Source organism: Rhinoderma darwinii, assembly GCF_050947455.1.
Source record: "Rhinoderma darwinii isolate aRhiDar2 chromosome 11 unlocalized genomic scaffold, aRhiDar2.hap1 SUPER_11_unloc_12, whole genome shotgun sequence".
NCBI classification, from domain to species: domain Eukaryota; kingdom Metazoa; phylum Chordata; class Amphibia; order Anura; family Rhinodermatidae; genus Rhinoderma; species Rhinoderma darwinii.
This window is the reverse complement of record NW_027461843.1, coordinates 117,681-136,578: the sequence shown is the minus strand read 5'-3', so window position 1 is coordinate 136,578 and position 18,898 is coordinate 117,681. Positions and strand designations below refer to the sequence as shown.

The 18,898-nt window shown below is 48.7% G+C and overlaps 1 pseudogene; it reads right to left on the bottom strand.

Annotated features, from left to right (window-relative positions):
- Window positions 1-18,448: 18,448 nt before the first annotated feature.
- On the bottom strand, window positions 18,449-18,550 carry LOC142697994 (U2 spliceosomal RNA; annotated as a pseudogene).
- Between the last annotated feature and the right edge of the window lie 348 nt (window positions 18,551-18,898).

Here is an 18,898-nt window from a genome sequence, read left to right as displayed (position 1 = left end):
AGGACACCACAGAGTGCTCCTCCTGTATTACAATAACCCAGCACAGACAGGACACCAGAGTGCTCCTCCTGTATTACAATAACCCAGCACAGACAGGACACCAGAGTGCTCCTCCTGTATTACAATAACCCGGCACAGACAGGACACCACAGAGTGCTCCTCCTGTATTACAATAACCCAACACAGACAGGACACCACAGAGTGCTCCTCCTGTATTACAATAACCCGGCACAGACAGGACACCACAGAGTGCTCCTCCTGTATTACAATAACCCAGCACAGACAGGACACCAGAGTGCTCCTCCTGTATTACAATAACCCAGCACAGACAGGACACCACAGAGTGCTCCTCCTGTATTACAATAACCCGGCACAGAGGAGACACCACAGAGTGCTCCTCCTGTATTACAATAACCCAGCACAGACAGGACACCACAGAGTGCTCCTCCTGTATTACAATAACCCAGCACAGACAGGACACAACAGAGTGCTCCTCCTGTATTACAATAACCCAGCACAGACAGGACACCAGAGTGCTCCTCCTGTATTACAATAACCCAGCACAGACAGGACACCAGAGTGCTCCTCCTGTATTACAATAACCCAGCACAGACAGGACACCACAGAGTGCTCCTCCTGTATTACAATAACCCAGCACAAACAGGACACCAGAGTGCTCCTCCTGTATTACAATAACCCAGCACAGACAGGACACCACAGAGTGCTCCTCCTGTATTACAATAACCCAGCACAGACAGGACACCAGAGTGCTCCTCCTGTATTACAATAACCCAGCACAGAGGAGACACCACAGAGTGCTCCTCCTGTATTACAATAACCCAGCACAGACAAGACACCAGAGTGCTCCTCCTGTATTACAATAACCCAGCACAGACAGGACACCAGAGTGCTCCTCCTGTATTACAATAACCCAGCACAGACAGGACACCACAGAGTGCTCCTCCTGTATTACAATAACCCAGCACAGACAGGACACCACAGAGTGCTCCTCCTGTATTACAATAACCCAGCACAGACAGGACACCACAGAGTGCTCCTCCTGTATTACAATAACCCAGCACAGACAGGACACCACAGAGTGCTCCTCCTGTATTACAATTACCCAGCACAGACAGGACACCAGAGTGCTCCTCCTGTATTACAATAACCCAGCACAGACAGGACACCAAAGAGGGGTCCTCCTGCATTACAATAACCCAGCACAGACAGGACACCACAGAGTGCTCCTCCTGTATTACAATAACCCAGCACAGACAGGACACCACAGAGTGCTCCTCCTGTATTACAATAACCCGGCACAGACAGGACACCACAGAGTGCTCCTCCTGTATTACAATAACCCAACACAGACAGGACACCACAGAGTGCTCCTCCTGTATTACAATAACCCGGCACAGACAGGACACCACAGAGTGCTCCTCCTGTATTACAATAACCCAGCACAGACAGGACACCAGAGTGCTCCTCCTGTATTACAATAACCCAGCACAGACAGGACACCAGAGTGCTCCTCCTGTATTACAATAACCCAGCACAGACAGGACACCACAGAGTGCTCCTCCTGTATTACAATAACCCAGCACAGACAGGACACCAGAGTGCTCCTCCTGTATTACAATAACCCAGCACAGACAGGACACCAGAGTGCTCCTCCTGTATTACAATAACCCGGCACAGACAGGACACCACAGAGTGCTCCTCCTGTATTACAATAACCCAACACAGACAGGACACCACAGAGTGCTCCTCCTGTATTACAATAACCCGGCACAGACAGGACACCACAGAGTGCTCCTCCTGTATTACAATAACCCAGCACAGACAGGACACCAGAGTGCTCCTCCTGTATTACAATAACCCAGCACAGACAGGACACCACAGAGTGCTCCTCCTGTATTACAATAACCCGGCACAGAGGAGACACCACAGAGTGCTCCTCCTGTATTACAATAACCCAGCACAGACAGGACACCACAGAGTGCTCCTCCTGTATTACAATAACCCAGCACAGACAGGACACAACAGAGTGCTCCTCCTGTATTACAATAACCCAGCACAGACAGGACACCAGAGTGCTCCTCCTGTATTACAATAACCCAGCACAGACAGGACACCACAGAGTGCTCCTCCTGTATTACAATAACCCGGCACAGAGGAGACACCACAGAGTGCTCCTCCTGTATTACAATAACCCAGCACAGACAGGACACCACAGAGTGCTCCTCCTGTATTACAATAACCCAGCACAGACAGGACACAACAGAGTGCTCCTCCTGTATTACAATAACCCAGCACAGACAGGACACCAGAGTGCTCCTCCTGTATTACAATAACCCAGCACAGACAGGACACCACAGAGTTCTCCTCCTGTATTACAATAACCCAGCACAGACAGGACACCAGAGTGCTCCTCCTGTATTACAATAACCCAGCACAGACAGGACACCACAGAGTTCTCCTCCTGTATTACAATAACCCAGCACAGACAGGACACCAGAGTGCTCCTCCTGTATTACAATAACCAAGCACAGACAGGACACCACAGAGTGCTCCTCCTGTATTACAATAACCCAGCACAGACAGGACACCAGAGTGCTCCTCCTGTATTACAATAACCCAGCACAGAGGAGACACCACAGAGTGCTCCTCCTGTATTACAATAACCCAGCACAGACAAGACACCAGAGTGCTCCTCCTGTATTACAATAACCCAGCACAGACAGGACACCAGAGTGCTCCTCCTGTATTACAATAACCCAGCACAGACAGGACACCACAGAGTGCTCCTCCTGTATTACAATAACCCAGCACAGACAGGACACCACAGAGTGCTCCTCCTGTATTACAATAACCCAGCACAGACAGGACACCACAGAGTGCTCCTCCTGTATTACAATAACCCAGCACAGACAGGACACCACAGAGTGCTCCTCCTGTATTACAATAACCCAGCACAGACAGGACACCAGAGTGCTCCTCCTGTATTACAATAACCCAGCACAGACAGGACACCAGAGTGCTCCTCCTGTATTACAATAACCCAGCACAGACAGGACACCACAGAATGCTCCTCCTGTATTACAATAACCCGGCACAGAGGAGACACCACAGAGTGCTCCTCCTGTATTACAATAACCCAGCACAGACAGGACACCAGAGGTTACTTCTCCAGTAGTACAATAAACCGGCACAGACCATAAACTATAGTCTGCTCCACCTGTATTACAATAACCCGGCACAGACAAGAAGCTATAGTCTGCTCCACCTGTATTATAATAATCCGGAAAAGACCAGCAACTATAGTCTACTTCACCTGTAATACAATAACCCGGCACAGACAAGAAGCTATAGTCTGCTCCACCTGTATTACAATAACCCGGCACAGACAAGAAGCTATAGTCTGCTCCACATGTAATACAATAACCCGTCACAGACAAGAAGCTATAGTCTGCTCCACCTGTAATACAATAACCCGGCACAGAATAGACACCAGAGTCTACTTCACCTGTATTCATAAAACCCAGCACATACGTATTGATGTAATACAGATGGAACAGATTGTAGTGTACTGTAACAGACAAGACATTAGAGTACGCTCCACCTGTATTACAGGAACCCAAGTCCCAGCACATGGTAGCACAAACCCCACAATACTCAATCAAAATGAAATAAAACATGACAACAGTTTCTTTGGATAAAAATGGCCACGGTGTTTATTAAGGGTAACCTAAGATAAAATAATTCGAAGAGAATAACCATAAATAATCGAATAAATAATAAAATATAAATATTTTGACCAATAAAAACCCCTCTAACAAACAACGTGACGTGAAGGAATTTAAGAACAATAGGGCGGGAGGGTGGGCGACGGTCCAATCTTCAAAAACTGGCTGCTTGACCACGATGAACTGCTCCTTTTATGTCCAATTTTCCCGCCTTTAGGATTTTATCAATGACCAATCAGCTGGCCTTCCACAAAACTGCCTGGAGATAGAATCTGCCAGAACCTGCTCATGCAATTGCACAGCTGACCTAGGTCCAATCAGCTGGGACCAACTCCAAACTGCCCAGAGACAGAAACATCTGGAAACCGGCTCGTGCCACCAGCACAGCTTACCCGGGGGACACCACGATGGTAAGTACCATTCTAATATAAAATAACAAATGGAGAAAAGAGGGAAAGGGGGAGAGAAAAACATACCAAGCAAAAAAACATATTTTATTAACAACTTATGGGGGGCCGTGCGACCATGTGTCCCCCAGGCAATAGCCTGGGGGGCCCCTGACATGGTAGCACAAACCCCACAATACTCAATCAAAATGAAATAAAACATGACAACAGTTTCTTTGGATAAAAATGGCCACGGTGTTTATTAAGGGTAACCTAAGATAAAATAATTCGAAGAGAATAACCATAAATAATCGAATAAATAATAAAATATAAATATTTTGACCAATAAAAACCAAGTCCGCCCAGCATTAGCTGGGTGACAAACCCCACAAGCCATGACATTACCAAGACATGGCCCCCCCAAAACACCGCAGCCATTCTTCAATTAAATTCTGCAGGCCCAAATTGAAAATGTCGATACCCACATCAGAAAGATGTATACAATCATTTCTGAACAGCCCGTCTGTGAGGTCTTCAAGGTCACTGTGTCTATAAGAAAGACCACCGAGGACCGACATGTATTTAGACATGGCTCTATTAATCCTTTTACGGATTCGATTCAAAAACGTATAATTTCCAGAGGACCATAGCAGTCTTGGAATAATCTCTGAAAAGGAAATAGTAGCGTCAGGGAAAAGACATTTTATCAAGGCTATATCCCTTCTCATTTCCCAAAGTAAGTCCAAAGTCTTTTCTTTACCTAGGTCATTGCCTCCAGCATGGATGATAATTAAATTCGGATCCGGCCAATAAGAACTCAGTGATTTAACTAAAGAAAACACGTTCTTCCATTGCAAACCCCTTACCCCATGCCAAAAAACCGAAAAAACTAGCGGATCCATAGACAAATTTTCTGTATAGGACCTTCTCGCGGCTCTCTTCTGTGCCGCCCAAAATATAAAAGAGTGGCCAAGGATCCAAACAACCAAACGCTTACCTGTGGATATATAATTACACTACTAACAAGTCTGGTCGAACATAAAGTTTAAATCTATTAGACTCCCACCTTCCAATTCTTTTTATAATCCCTTCATCAATTCCTAACTGTGCAGCTTCCGTAGCTGCACCTATTCTAAACGAATGGGAGGATATTTTTAAATGCTCCAACTTCAGGGACTTCAAACATTTCTTTAAAACAGAGTTAAACTGAAATCTGGACAGCTGATCCCCATTCTGATGAATCAGGAAAGCAACCCCAAGACTCGGCCTGATTGACAACCAATGTTTAACATTAGAAACTGGGCAAAGAACAGAACCCGAAAACTGATTAATTCTAACCAAACGACCTTTTCCTAATTGATCTGTCTTAGATTTTTTTAACAATAACAAAACATGGTCAATTTTGCAACTAACATCCTGAAATGAAAGGCCCGGGACTGAAACTTTACTCTCTGCCACCAGTTCGCTTATTCTCAAGGCTGCAAAGAACATTAACACAAATGCTGTTCTAAACAAACACACTTCAAAATTACTAAAACAAACTAAATGTAACACATTGAATAATTTTAACAACAAATCTAATGAAATAGGCCTTCGTCTTTCCACAACCGGAGCTGACCTATGGTAACCTTTCAAAAGCTGCTTAACTGGGAAGAGCGAAGAAATAGCCGGACAACTGTTTAATTTAAGAAAGAAAGAGATGCCTGCCAGAGACTTAGAAATGGAGGCAAATGACAGCCTCCTACTAATCAGGCTACATACAAATTTTAAAACTAGACCTACCTCATTATGAAAGAAATTACAGTTCTCATTAACACAGAAATTAACCCACTCCTTCCAAGCAGCTGAATAATCAGCCCATGTTCTTGGAGCCAAGGATCTCTGAATATTAACATAGATTAGTCCCAAATCAGATTCCATAAATGAGGAGGACACGGAATTCCACAAAGCTCCGCTTCTGGTGCCATCGTTCTGAACCTCCGCCACTGACAACGAGATAATGAATCTGCTATATCATTCTTTTTTCCTTCTATATAGCTAGCTTTCAACCAGATGTTCAACTTCAGACAACATAAAGTTAAATGTCTTAATATCCTAACTACTAATTCACATTTTGAAGATAATGTGTTAATTGCAAAGACCACACCTTTGTTATCCGTAAACAACAAAATTCTCCTATTCTTAAAATAATGACCCCATACAACTATGGCTACCAAAACCGGAAATAATTCCAATAAGACAATATTTGAAGTAACTTTGTTACACGCCAAGCACTGGGCCATAACTCAGCCGACCATTGACCATTAAAGAATGCCCCGTAGCCCATACTACCGGCTGCATCCGTAAATAAAGACAAAGAGTCAGAATCCTCAAAATTAAACTGCCAGCAACTGCGTCCATTAAATTTAGATAAAAATTCTAGCCATACAGCTAAATCTTCTTTTAGCTGAACCGTTAACCTAATATGGGACCTAGGTGACTTAAGACCCCTTGTTGAAAAATACAGTCGCTTTGAAAAAACTCTTCCCATAGGAATAACTCTAGAGGCAAAGCTCAACAACCCTAACAGTGACTGCATATCACGTAATGAACATTTCTTCCTAGCTAACATACTGACTAAAGAAACCCTTAACTTTAACAATTTTTCCTCTGGTAAACTAAATTCCATTCTCTCAGAATCTATTCTAATACCTAAAAATTCTAATGACCTACATGGAAACACAGTCTTCTCCTCAGCTAACGGAACACCAAAAATTTCATAAACTCGACAAATTTTAACAATAAGGAATAACATAACTCAGAACTAGCATCACCTATAAACAAAAAATCATCAAGATAGTGCAGAACACCCCCATCCGGAATTTGCTTCTGCACTACCCAATGTAAAAAGGATGAAAATGCCTCAAAATAGAAACAAGATAAAGAAAAACCCATTGGTAAACATTTGTCATAAAAATAATCACCTTCAAATTGAAAACCTAGAGAGTTGAAACCTGCAGGGTTAACTGGTAGTAAACGGAAAGCTGATTTGATATCAGCTTTTGCTAAAAAAGCATTTTGACCAAACTGTCTCAATAAAGAGACAGCCTGATCAAACGAAGCATAGTGTACTGTCGCTTTAGACTTGTCAGCATCATCGTTTAATGAAGCCTTAAACGGGTAAGAAAGGTGATGTATTAAACGGAATGAATTCAATTCCTTCTTAGAGACAATTCCTAAAGGTGAAAGTCTAAAGTTTGTAAACGGCGGATGTATAAAAGGACCAGCGATCCTGCCAGTTTCAAGCTCTTTCAGGATTTTCTGATGCACAATATCCTTATGCTGCTGGATGGATTTCAAATTATCCACCCAGCAACAACCAGATCCTTTGAAAGAAGGGATATCAAAACCAAACTTAAAACCGTTAAAAATAAAATTAGCTTTCTCCCTGTCTGGGAACATTTCTAGCCAAGGCGCCATTCTTATTAATTTCACTGGCGTCCATGCTTTTGGATAACTGTTCTTTGGAACTAGGGGGTTGAGACTGGTTTGCTCTTTTAAAACAGCGACACATTGGGTGCGAACCCCCACAAAAGGAACATTCATGTTTATACCGACAATTGTTTAACCATTTACACTGAGCTTCATTATAAGCAAAGCAAACTCCTTTCCTCAACGTATTCTGAGAACTAGGCTGCTGCTTGGGCACTGACCTTTGTGGAAGCATTAAACTAAGCCACAAACCAACATCCTTAGTGCCCCATTTTAATGAAGGGTACACTGCCATCTTCTGGCGAAACATTTCATCATAATTGTACCATGCTAAACCACCAAACTGGCGGTAAGCCTCAAGAATAATGTCTACATGCTGAAATAAATTACTAGAATTAATGAAAGACTTTTCCCCTAAAACTGAAGCATAGATACAGAACGCCTGTAGCCAGTTAAAGAAAGACTTAGGAGGAGAACGTTTTTTATCCTCATCTTTATCAGACTTACCATCCTGCTTGACAAGAGTCTCCTTCGCGGATGGTAATAAAGAAAATAAATCTATAAACTCGTTCCTCCAAATACGCTCCTTAATTGCTGGCTGTAAATGAAAACCTAATGGCGAAATATCGCAAGACATCACTTCCTTACAACAAGTTTCCGAAACACCAATTCCTTTCTCTAAAACAGGAATATTACTAAAACCAGCATTCTGTAAATGCTGACTACTATGCTTCCATACATTAGCGGGGGAACTAGCAGGAACAGCCGACTTAGGCCTCATTCACACGGCAGGGTTTCCCGGCCGGGTGCCGGCCGTTCATAAATCGGCCGGCACCCGGCTGCATTAGGAATGATAGACCCCTAATGGGGCTATTCACACGACCGATTTTTTGACGGCCGGAAAATCCGGCCGTCAAAAAATAGGACATGCTCTATCTTTGCCCGGACACCCGGCCGCCCGGCTCCCATAGAAGTCTATGGGGCCGGGTATTACACGGCCATCACCGGAATGTGTTCCGAGTGATGGCCGGGTTTCCCGGTGCTTGCGCTCTATCTCCTCCTCCTCACAGCGCAGAGTGCATGTGAGGAGGAGGAGTTGATGCCATTCTGACGAATGGCATCGCTGTACACGGTGTTGCAGGGCCGGGGTGTACAGCAGGTGGAGGGAGCGCTGCGCTGGCTCCCTTCCCCTGCTTGTTAAAAGCACCCTGGCTCGGCGACACCTTCGATGGCGCCGCTAGTAGCAGCAGCTGCGGCTGCGGCTGCTACTACTGCAGCGACGCCACTATAGCAGAGCAGGGAGGTATCTCCCCGCTCTGCTATGTGCTAGCCGCACTTAAGCTCCTTAAAGGAGCGGAATCCCCGTGTGTTCGGGGATTCCGCTCCTGGACAGAGCGCTTGATGTCTCTGTCCATATCTGGGCAGTGACATCAGGGGAAACTCCTGAAGCGGAATCCCCGAACACATGGGGATTCCCGTTCAGGAGCTGCCGCTGATGTCACTGTCCGGATCTGCCCGGCCCGGCACGGATGCATAACTTTATGCAAACCGGCCGGGCAGAATGGCCGATTTTACCGGCCGGCACTCGGGCTCGGGAACGACCCGGTCGTGTGAATCCCGCCTTACTGACCAAATCAGCTAATAATTTTAAAATATCAAACATTACATTAGAATTGAGGGGAGGGGGGATGGGGTGGGACAGATAAGGGGTAGCTGGCATCTCACCACTCTGTTCCACCTGTCCTGGGTCGTGCACCGCTTCTGCTACCTCCTGCTGCGTGCCTGTAGATCCTGGGGAAACTTGCTGACAGGAAAGTTGACTCCTGGGACCTCTTCTTCTCCTTGATACTGGCGGGGGTGGGGAATAAGCCACCCTAGTCTTCCGGCTCCTCTTCCTCGGTTGCAGCTATGAAGAAAAGTCCTGCGCCGCCTCTAAAACCAGTGAGGCCGGCGCTTCCGCTGTGTCCTCCACACCATCCTTGGAGCAGGAGGGGGTACCCGACCAACCTGTTGTCTCCCGTTCTCTGACTAAACTTCTGGCCAGCGGGTTAGCCAATTGTGCCGGCACTTGCTGCGCACTTCCGGCACTGTGCGCCACCTTCTTTGATGACACGGTCGGCCGCCTCCTCTCAAGCTCCGGCACCTGGAGCGAACGTCCGGAACTGCGCTCCACCCTCAGTGATGACTCTGCTGCAGACTTCATCCTCTTGGCTGCAGCTGATGACGGCACCTCGAGCGACGACCCAGCAGGAGACACCGCTTCCTCTATGTCGTTTTCCAGCCCAGTAAGTTCGCTTCTTCCCTCGACTTCCCTCGACGGCGCTGCTGCTAGGCATTGCCTCAGCCAGTTTTCTCCTCCTTCCGACTCCGCTCTTCTGATCAGCTCCATCAGCAGGACATCCATGTCGACGGTCCAATCTTCAAAAACTGGCTGCTTGACCACGATGAACTGCTCCTTTTATGTCCAATTTTCCCGCCTTTAGGATTTTATCAATGACCAATCAGCTGGCCCTCCACAAAACTGCCTGGAGATAGAATCTGCCAGAACCTGCTCATGCAATTGCACAGCTGACCTAGGTCCAATCAGCTGGGACCAACTCCAAACTGCCCAGAGACAGAAACATCTGGAAACCGGCTCGTGCCACCAGCACAGCTTACCCGGGGGACACCACGATGGTAAGTACCATTCTAATATAAAATAACAAATGGAGAAAAGAGGGAAAGGGGGAGAGAAAAACATACCAAGCAAAAAAACATATTTTATTAACAACTTATGGGGGGCCGTGCGACCATGTGTCCCCCAGGCAATAGCCTGGGGGGCCCCTGACATACAGTACGCTAGAATCTGCTCCACCTGTATTACAAGAACTCAAGTCCCAGCACATACAGTACGCTAGAATCTGCTCCACCTGTATTACAAGAAACCAAGTCCCAGCACATACAGTACGCTAGAATCTGCTCCACCTGTATTACAAGAAACCAAGTCCCAGCACATACAGTACGCTAGAATCTGCTCCACCTGTATTACAAGAACCCAAGTCCCGGCACATACAGTACGCTAGAATCTGCTCCACCTGTATTACAAGAACCAAAGTCCCAGCACATACAGTACGCTAGAATCTGCTCCACCTGTATTACAAGAACCCAAGTCCCGGCACATACAGTACGCTAGAATCTGCTCCACCTGTATTACAGGAACCCAAGTCCCAGCACATACAGTACGCTAGAATCTGCTCCACCTGTATTACAAGAAACCAAGTCCCAGCACATACAATACGCTAGAATCTGCTCCACCTGTATTACAAGAACCCAAGTCCCGGCACATACAGTACGCTAGAATCTGCTCCACCTGTATTACAAGAACCAAAGTCCCAGCACATACAGTACGCTAGAATCTGCTCCACCTGTATTACAAGAACCCAAGTCCCGGCACATACAGTACACTAGAATCTGCTCCACCTGTATTACAAGAACCCAAGTCCCAGCACATACAGTACGCTAGAATCTGCTCCACCTGTATTACAAGAACGAGGGGCGTAGCTAAAGGCTCATGGGCCCAGGTGGAAAATGTCAGCTTGGGCCCCCCCTGCGTGCAACTTCTCTTTATACAGCCGACCATGGCACGTACGTAACTTTCAGCTGCATCGCTGGGTATCTTAAGTGACCCAGCGATGCAGCACTAGCATCAAGGGGCGTTGCTAGAGTATTAAAAGGTTTTGCCCCCCACAAAAAAAAAATCTACACATGGGAGCTAGCATATATAGATGACATAGTTTAATAAGACGGCAGGCTTAGTTACAGCGGCTCAGCTCTATGTATGAATGTAGATATAAATAATGTAGTGACTAAATAACAGATACCAGTTCTACATAGAGTAAAGAGATTGGTTACATCCAGTGACTCACAGGTGACAACTAGCTTTATTGACAATCAATCGTCATCATACAAACATTACTGCGACGCAGCGCAAGCCATGAAGCAGCAAATAATAAATAATAACAGTCGTCAAACATGACAGTATAATACACAGTACAGGCTAGCCTATGCTATACATTACACCACACGCTACACTAACATTCTTCCATTCACTAAAGCCAAACAACAAGCATTACAGACAAGTGATGGGATAGGGGAGTGGGTAGGAGGGGGTAGGAGAAGGGGGAAATCACAGGCCCGAAGCTTTATTGAAAGACAACACACAAGAAGGGAGAGTGGGGGGAAGGGGAGTATCAGTCCTCTTCCTCATCGACGTCCGGGCTGTCCCAGGTGGAATAGTCTCTGAGCAGGCTGTGGATCAGCCCGCGGCAGTCCTGGACGGACACACTCTCTCTCCGCAAAATCAGACGATTCCTGGCAAACCATATAGCGTCCTTAAAGCAGTCCATAAGGCGCCAGGCTTCCTGGATTGCTCCATCCGTGGTATTCCCAGGAAATAGTCCATAAAGTACCGAGCGGTACGACAGTCTGTTCCAGAAGAGGCTGGACGCAGCCTGCAGGGCTTAAGGGGAAGCCTCCATGACCTCCCTGGTAGGGAAAGGGTTAATAGGTAAGGGAGAGTTGGAGGGAGAGTGAGGAGGAGGGATAAGGAGGAGTCAGGGGGCCGTTGCTGGGCTTCCCGCTGTTTTTCGGGATTGAGCCGGAAGCAGCGGGAGAAGTAACACAGGGAGAGACAAGCTCCCACCCTCCCGCCCTTGATTTGTTACCCCTGTGGGTCTTTATGTACGTCTGTCTATGAGTGTTGTGTTTGATTTGTGTGCTTATTTAACATGTTTTTCTTTTTTCCGGAGTAGGTTCTGTTGTCATGGCAGCTGGCGGGGGGAGTCCTTGAGGCCAGTCAGTACAAAATGGTGGGGGGGTCGCATCGGGGGTATGCGTCCCCCAAAAAAGGTACATGGTTGAAGACTTCATCGGGTGTTATCCCTTTGAAGTGGTCTTCTGGTGGAAGGTATATCACTTGAAGGCTTCATCGGGTGTTATCCCTTTGAAGTGGTCTTCTAGTGGTCGGTATATCACTTGAAGGCTTCATCGGGTGTTATCCCTTTGAAGTGGACTTCTAGTGGTCGGTATATCACTTGAGGGCTTCATCGGGTGTTATCCCTTTGAAGTGGACTTCTAGTGGTTGGAGCCATCTGCAGAGGTGAACGGTGCTTCCGAGCTGGTTTACGGCTGGAGGTAATTACTGGTTTGCAGATGGCTAACTCGGTGTGTTCTTAAAAAAGGAATATCTGAAAGGGCTTCAAGGACTTCCTCTGCTCGGGTTAATGTTAACGTTAAAATTGTTATTTACGATTCTGACCCATGTTGGGTCATGTGAATTATTAGGAGGAATTCTCTGGTGGATTCCTAACTAGTTATCCGAATGTTTCGGATTTAAATTGTTTTTATAAAACTGTGAAATTAATAAACGGCTGCTGTGGCCATTTCACATCCAACCTCGGTGTCACGTGTCTTTCCTAAAGGTGGGGGTGGAGGGATAGGATGGGTAAGGGAAGGTTCATTAACACACGACTCTACTTAGGCAGGTCATGGGGACTGAGTCCTTGAGTTCATGTTCCAAGGCTTTCAACAGACCCTGTGCAAAGGGGCACTGCCAGAAAGTGTGCAAAGATGTTTCCTCCGTGAAGGGGCACCTGGGGCAGTACCGGGTCTTGCACAGGTTGCGGGCATGCATGAATGACCTAAGAGGCAGTCCTCCCTGGATGTCCACCCATGAAATGTCCTTGTGCCCGTTGGTCAACCTGCCAGATGACACGTTAGTCCGAACAGTCTCCAACGTGTAGGCATGAAGCCCTGGAACAGACTCCAGTGAGTCCTTTGCTCTGATTTGCTTGTGGATCGTCTTAGGTTTCCACAAGTCGGGCTTAAGACCCTCCAGCTGATGCTCCCTCACAAACCGGACAACATCTCTGTAGAACCAGGGAGCGTGCCAGTTGTAAGGGAAGGAGCTGTCCCACTTGTCCCAGCCAAAACCTCGCCAGAGGGGAAGGAGGAAGTAGCGGGACATGGCCTTGCCCGCAGAGCCGTTTGCTGTCCTCAGAGTCCTACGAACACAGTCACATACAAAAGCGATCCGCAGCAGAGTGGGAATGTCGGGTATACCCTTCCCACCTTTGCAGGGCTCCTTGTACACAACAGTCCGCTTTAGTGTATGTTCACACGGCCTATTTACGGACGTAAATGGGGCGTTTTTGCCCCGAATTACGCCCGAAAATAGCGCCTCAATAGCGCTGACAAACATCTGCCCATTGAAAGCAATGGGCAGACGTTTGTCTGTTCACACGAGGCGTATATTTATGCGCCGCTGTCAAATGACGGCGCGTAAATAGACGCCCGCGTCAAAGAAGTGACCTGTCACTTCTTTGGCCGTAATTGGAGCCGTTATTCATTGACTCCAATGAATAGCAGCGCTAATTACGTCCGTAATGGACGCGGCGTTCAAGCGCCTGCACATTCCGGTACGGCTGAAATTACGGGGATGTTTTCAGGCTGAAACATCCCCGTAATTTCAGCCGTAACGGACGCCCTCGTGTGAACATACCCTTACTCTGTCCATTTTCGAGCCCCAGATGAAGCGAAACACAGTCCTGGTAATGGCCCTCGAGACCGTGGCAAGAGGGGGCCATGCCTGTGCAGTGTATTGTAGCACAGGCAAGACTTCGTTACGCAGGACCATTGCTTTGCCCTCAATAGTGAGTTGTCTGAGGCTCCACAGTCCGATCCTTTGGTTGACTTTGGCCAAGCGTTCTTCCCACGACTTTAGGGCTGCACCTTCCTTACCGAACCAGACTCCCAGAATTTTGATGAAGTCCGGCTTGATAGTAAACGGGAAGGAGGCAGGAGAAGGCAGGTACCATTTTCCGAAGAGCATGGCTTCCGACTTCCCGCAGTTGACTTTTGCTCCTGAAGCGCGTCCGAACTCCTCGCAGGTCTGGACGAGTGCAGTCACCGAACTCTGGTCAGAGCAGAAGACGGTCACGTCGTCCATGTACAGCGAGCATTTGACCTCGAAGTGTCCTGGACCTGGTGCGGTGATCCCTCTGATCTCTCCATTCTGCCGGATAGCCTCTGCGAAGAGCTCTATAACACAAACAAAAAGGAGTGGTGAAAGAGGACAGCCTTGTCTAACCCCCGACGATACAGGAAAGGGGTCAGTCTTCCAGCCGTTCACCAGCACCGAGCTGTAAATGTCGCAATACATCAGGTTAACATACAAACAGAACAACCTGCCGAGCCGCAGCCTACGCAGAGCCTTACTCATGAATTCGTGAGAGACCCGGTCAAAAGCCTTCTCCTGATCCAGACTGACCAGGGCCGCGTGTGTACGGTGGCTTTGCATGTAATACACCGTGTCCCTCACCAGGGCAAGACTGTCGGCCACCCTACGGCCAGGAATGCCGCAGGTTTGGTCCGATCCGATGATCTGTCCGATGACAACCTTCAGTCTGTTGGCCAATACTGTGGCGAGGATCTTGTAGTCCACGTTCAGGAGAGAGATGGGACGCCAGTTTTTCAGGTCACATCTCTCCCCCTTCCGCTTATACAAGATCGTGATCATGCCTTCTCTCAAGGACGGTGGCATTCTACCCTCCACCACCATCTCCTCATAGAGCTCCAGCAGGTCCGGACAGATCAAGTCCCCCAGCGCTACATAGAGCTCTGCTGGGAGACCATCACTGCCCGGGGTCCTGCCGGGTCTGAAGGATTTAGCGGCAGAGAGCAGTTCCTCCACCGTCAGGGGTACATCCATAGCCTCCGTACCTGCAGGATCAAGATGATTAGTGATACCTGACAGGAATTTATCGGCGGCTTCGGGGTCAGTGGTTTTCCGGAAGTAGAGGCTTCGGTAGTAGTCTGTGACGACTCCCATCACCTCCTTCTTCCCAGAATGCATGTTTCCGGTCTCATCTCGGAGTTCCTTCAGGGGCGTGTGGCCGGCATGGAGTTTCCTGAAAAAGAACGAGTTACATTTCTCACCCTTCTCCAGGTTCTCCACCTTGGAACGAAAGACAATTCGCTTGGATTCCTCCTCAAAGGGCCTTTTCAGGCCCTTTTTGGCTTCCTCCAGCTCCTTCCTGACGTCCCAGCCACATTGAAGGAGGTCTTGCAGGGATCGCAGCTGAAGCTGCATCTCTCTGAAGTCTCTCTTCCTCTCACACGCCTGTTGACGACTTTTTGCCTGAAAGAAACAACGAAATTCAACTTTAACATATTCCCACCAGTCACAGGTTTTGTCAAAGAAAACTTTATCATTCCTCCAAACAATATAGGCGTCTCTAAGTTCCGCCAGTACCTCCTCTCTTTCCAGCAGGGCACAATTCAGCTTCCAGGAGCCAGGGCCGGGAGGAAAACCGTGGCCGATGGCACCCTGGAAGAAAATGGCCCTGTGGTCAGAGAAGAAGCAGGGGACCATGGAGTGCCCATGCTGCTTGACTGCCCGGGAGGTGAACACAAAGTCAATCCGAGAACGAAGTGAGCCACCGGGACGGCTCCATGAATAGTTCACAGAGCCGTTCCCCATGGAGCCCACAACGTCCTGCAAGGATGCTTCGGTCACCATCTCGATAAGCAGTTTAGAACTGACATCCAGCTTGATTGAAGTGCCGGAACTCCGTCCGTCCTCTTCGATGGGGCAGTTGAAGTCCCCGGCCATCACCACTGCCCTAGTGGTGGCGAGCTGGGTCCGCAGGGTCTGGAATAGTTCCAGGCGCTCAGCCTTCATAGGGGGAGCGTACACGTTGATGAGCCTAATCGGCTCTCCTGCCCAGGAACCATCTACGACCAACAAGCGGCCGCAGACGAGCTCCTGGACAGAGTCAACAGTAAATAGGCCTCCCCTAATCAGGATGGCAACCCCTGCAGACTTACAGTTGCCCCCACCAGACCAGTAGGACGGGCCATGGGTCCACTGCCTGGCCAGATGATGATATGACCTGGAAGAGGGGAGAGTACATTCCTGCAGCATAAATACATCACTCGACTGCTTGGAAAGAAAAGTTAGCACCATCTGACATCTAGTCCTATCTCTAACACTCCTCACATTGAGGCTAAAGATGTTAAGTTTAGCAGCCATGGGGGAGAATAAAGAAGGTTAGTGCAAACGATACACCTTAGTTACCAATCCGGTCGGGCGGATCCTCCTCTCTGGAGCCTGGTGGGTCCGGAAGATCCAGCAGGCTCTCTGCAAAGTATTGTTCCAGGATTGAAGCCACCTGGATGTCTGTTGTGAAGTCGATGACCTCAGGTTCAGACACAAGTTCCTCCACCATCTGCTCCATTTCCTCCTGCTGTACAAGGGAATCTTCGCAGATTTCCACGACTTTTCTCTTTGAGGAATCAGCAGCTGGGCTGTCCCTCACCTTTCTCTTCCTCTGGATGGCACCTGAGGAGACAAGAGGGGGGAAATCCTCCAGGGAGAGGACTCCAGCAGCTGGAGGGGAAGATGTTAGTGCTGCTGGAGCTGGGGAGAAGGGAGGCTGGGTTGGGAGACGTGCAGGTGACAGGACCACTGAGATGGGTGGGTAGGAGAAGGTGAGAGCCTCAGTGGGGGTGACAGCTGTTGGGGACTGGGACGGGGGTGGGGAGGGCCGGGCGAGGGAGCTCTGGCTGGGGCGGGGTTCCCTCTCGCTGGAGCTTTCGCCGCTACAGTTGCCCAGGATCGATCCCTCTTCGGGCTGTCCTTGTAAGAGTGGGCTGCTTGTCCGCAGAGGTTGCACATTGTCCGTTTCGGGCAGTCTTTGGTCTCGTGTCCTGTTACCCGGCATTTCTTGCAGGCGTCCTCCTTGCAGTCCTTCATCGAATGACCCTTCTTGCTGCATCTCCTGCAGATCTGCGGCATGTCCGGGTAGTAGATGAGGCCGTAGGAGTTGCCCAGCGAGAATGACTGGGGCAGGTGCTGGAGGCCGTCTTCCGTGCTTGAATCCTTGTTGAGTCGGACGATTACCGACCACTTGCCGGTCCAGAAGCCGAGTCCGTTCAGGATGTGGGTGGGTTCCCTCACCACTGTGCAGAACCGCTTCAGGAGTGTGGTGATGTCTTTGCCGGGGGTGTGTGGGTTCCGCATTGAGACCGTCACCCGCCTTTCCTCTCTTTGGACAGGGCAGTTGCCCACAAAGCGAGAGAAAGGGGATTCAGGCCTCGCCGCTTTCACCATCTCCCAGTACCTTCTGCAGATGTTGATCGATGCGAAGGTCACGAAGAACATCCCGGTCATGAAGGCCTGGATGCTGATGGTCTCCGGCTTAGCGAAGCCCTGGTCCAGGAGCATCTACTGGCACAACACTTCTTCCGTCATGTCCGGCACTCTCCCGTCCACCTCCTTCAGCTTCAGGGCCACCGTCTGCTTCATCCAGGGCTCCAGGGTTGGAGCAGCCTGGTTCGGCTTCCTGGTGGCCTGTTGGCTTGAGGAGGCTTCAGGAGGAGATGTCCTGGCCTGGGTCTGCTCACGTGGTCCATCAGCCTTCTCCTTCCGGGTGGCAGGGTTGCTGGTTGAGGCCATGGCTTCTTCCAGCTGTTCCTGTCGCTTGGGGAGGATCTTCGATAGCTCTTTCCTGAAGGGGGCGGAGCTATGCAAATCTTCTCCTTGCTGGCCGAGGTTCTTCCACAAAATTTCTTCCGCAGCGGTTCCTCGTCGAGCTTCTTCTTCTGCGGCCGAGCTTCTTCGAAGATCCCCTTCAGCAGCGGCTCTTCTCCGAAGGTCTCTGTCGCAGTTCTCCTTCTTCTTCCCGGCAGCGATCTCCCGGAGATTCTTCCCCGATGGCGGCTTCTCCCTTCTGCATCGTCGTCTTCGCTGGTTCTTCTCCGCAGTTCGTCGCCGGCTTCGTCTGGAACGCTCTTGGATCGCTAAGCTAGTGTTAATAGCCCCCAGTGGTTCTCCGAGCTATCTATCCTTACAAGGACTGATAAGAACAGATACTACACTTGATCTTAGCCAAGAGGCCGAGAAGCGACAGGTGACAACTAGCTGTTTACTTGCCCTTTACGTCTCTGGGCCAGACCGCCAAGATGTATTTTTCCAGCCCCGACTCGTCTGCACGCAAACTTTTCATCCTGCTGCTACCTCCAATGCCACTCTTTGTGCCCCCCCATACTGGGAATATGATACCCTGTAATATGAGGGAACAGGGATATAATGCCTGTAAGATGAGGAAACAGGGACATGTCCCTGTTCCTTCATATTACCGGCTTTATGTCCCTGTTCCCTCATATTACAGGTATTATGTCCCTGTTCCATCATATTACCGGCATTATGTCCCTGTTACTTCATATTACAGGAATTATGTCCCCGTTCCTTCATAT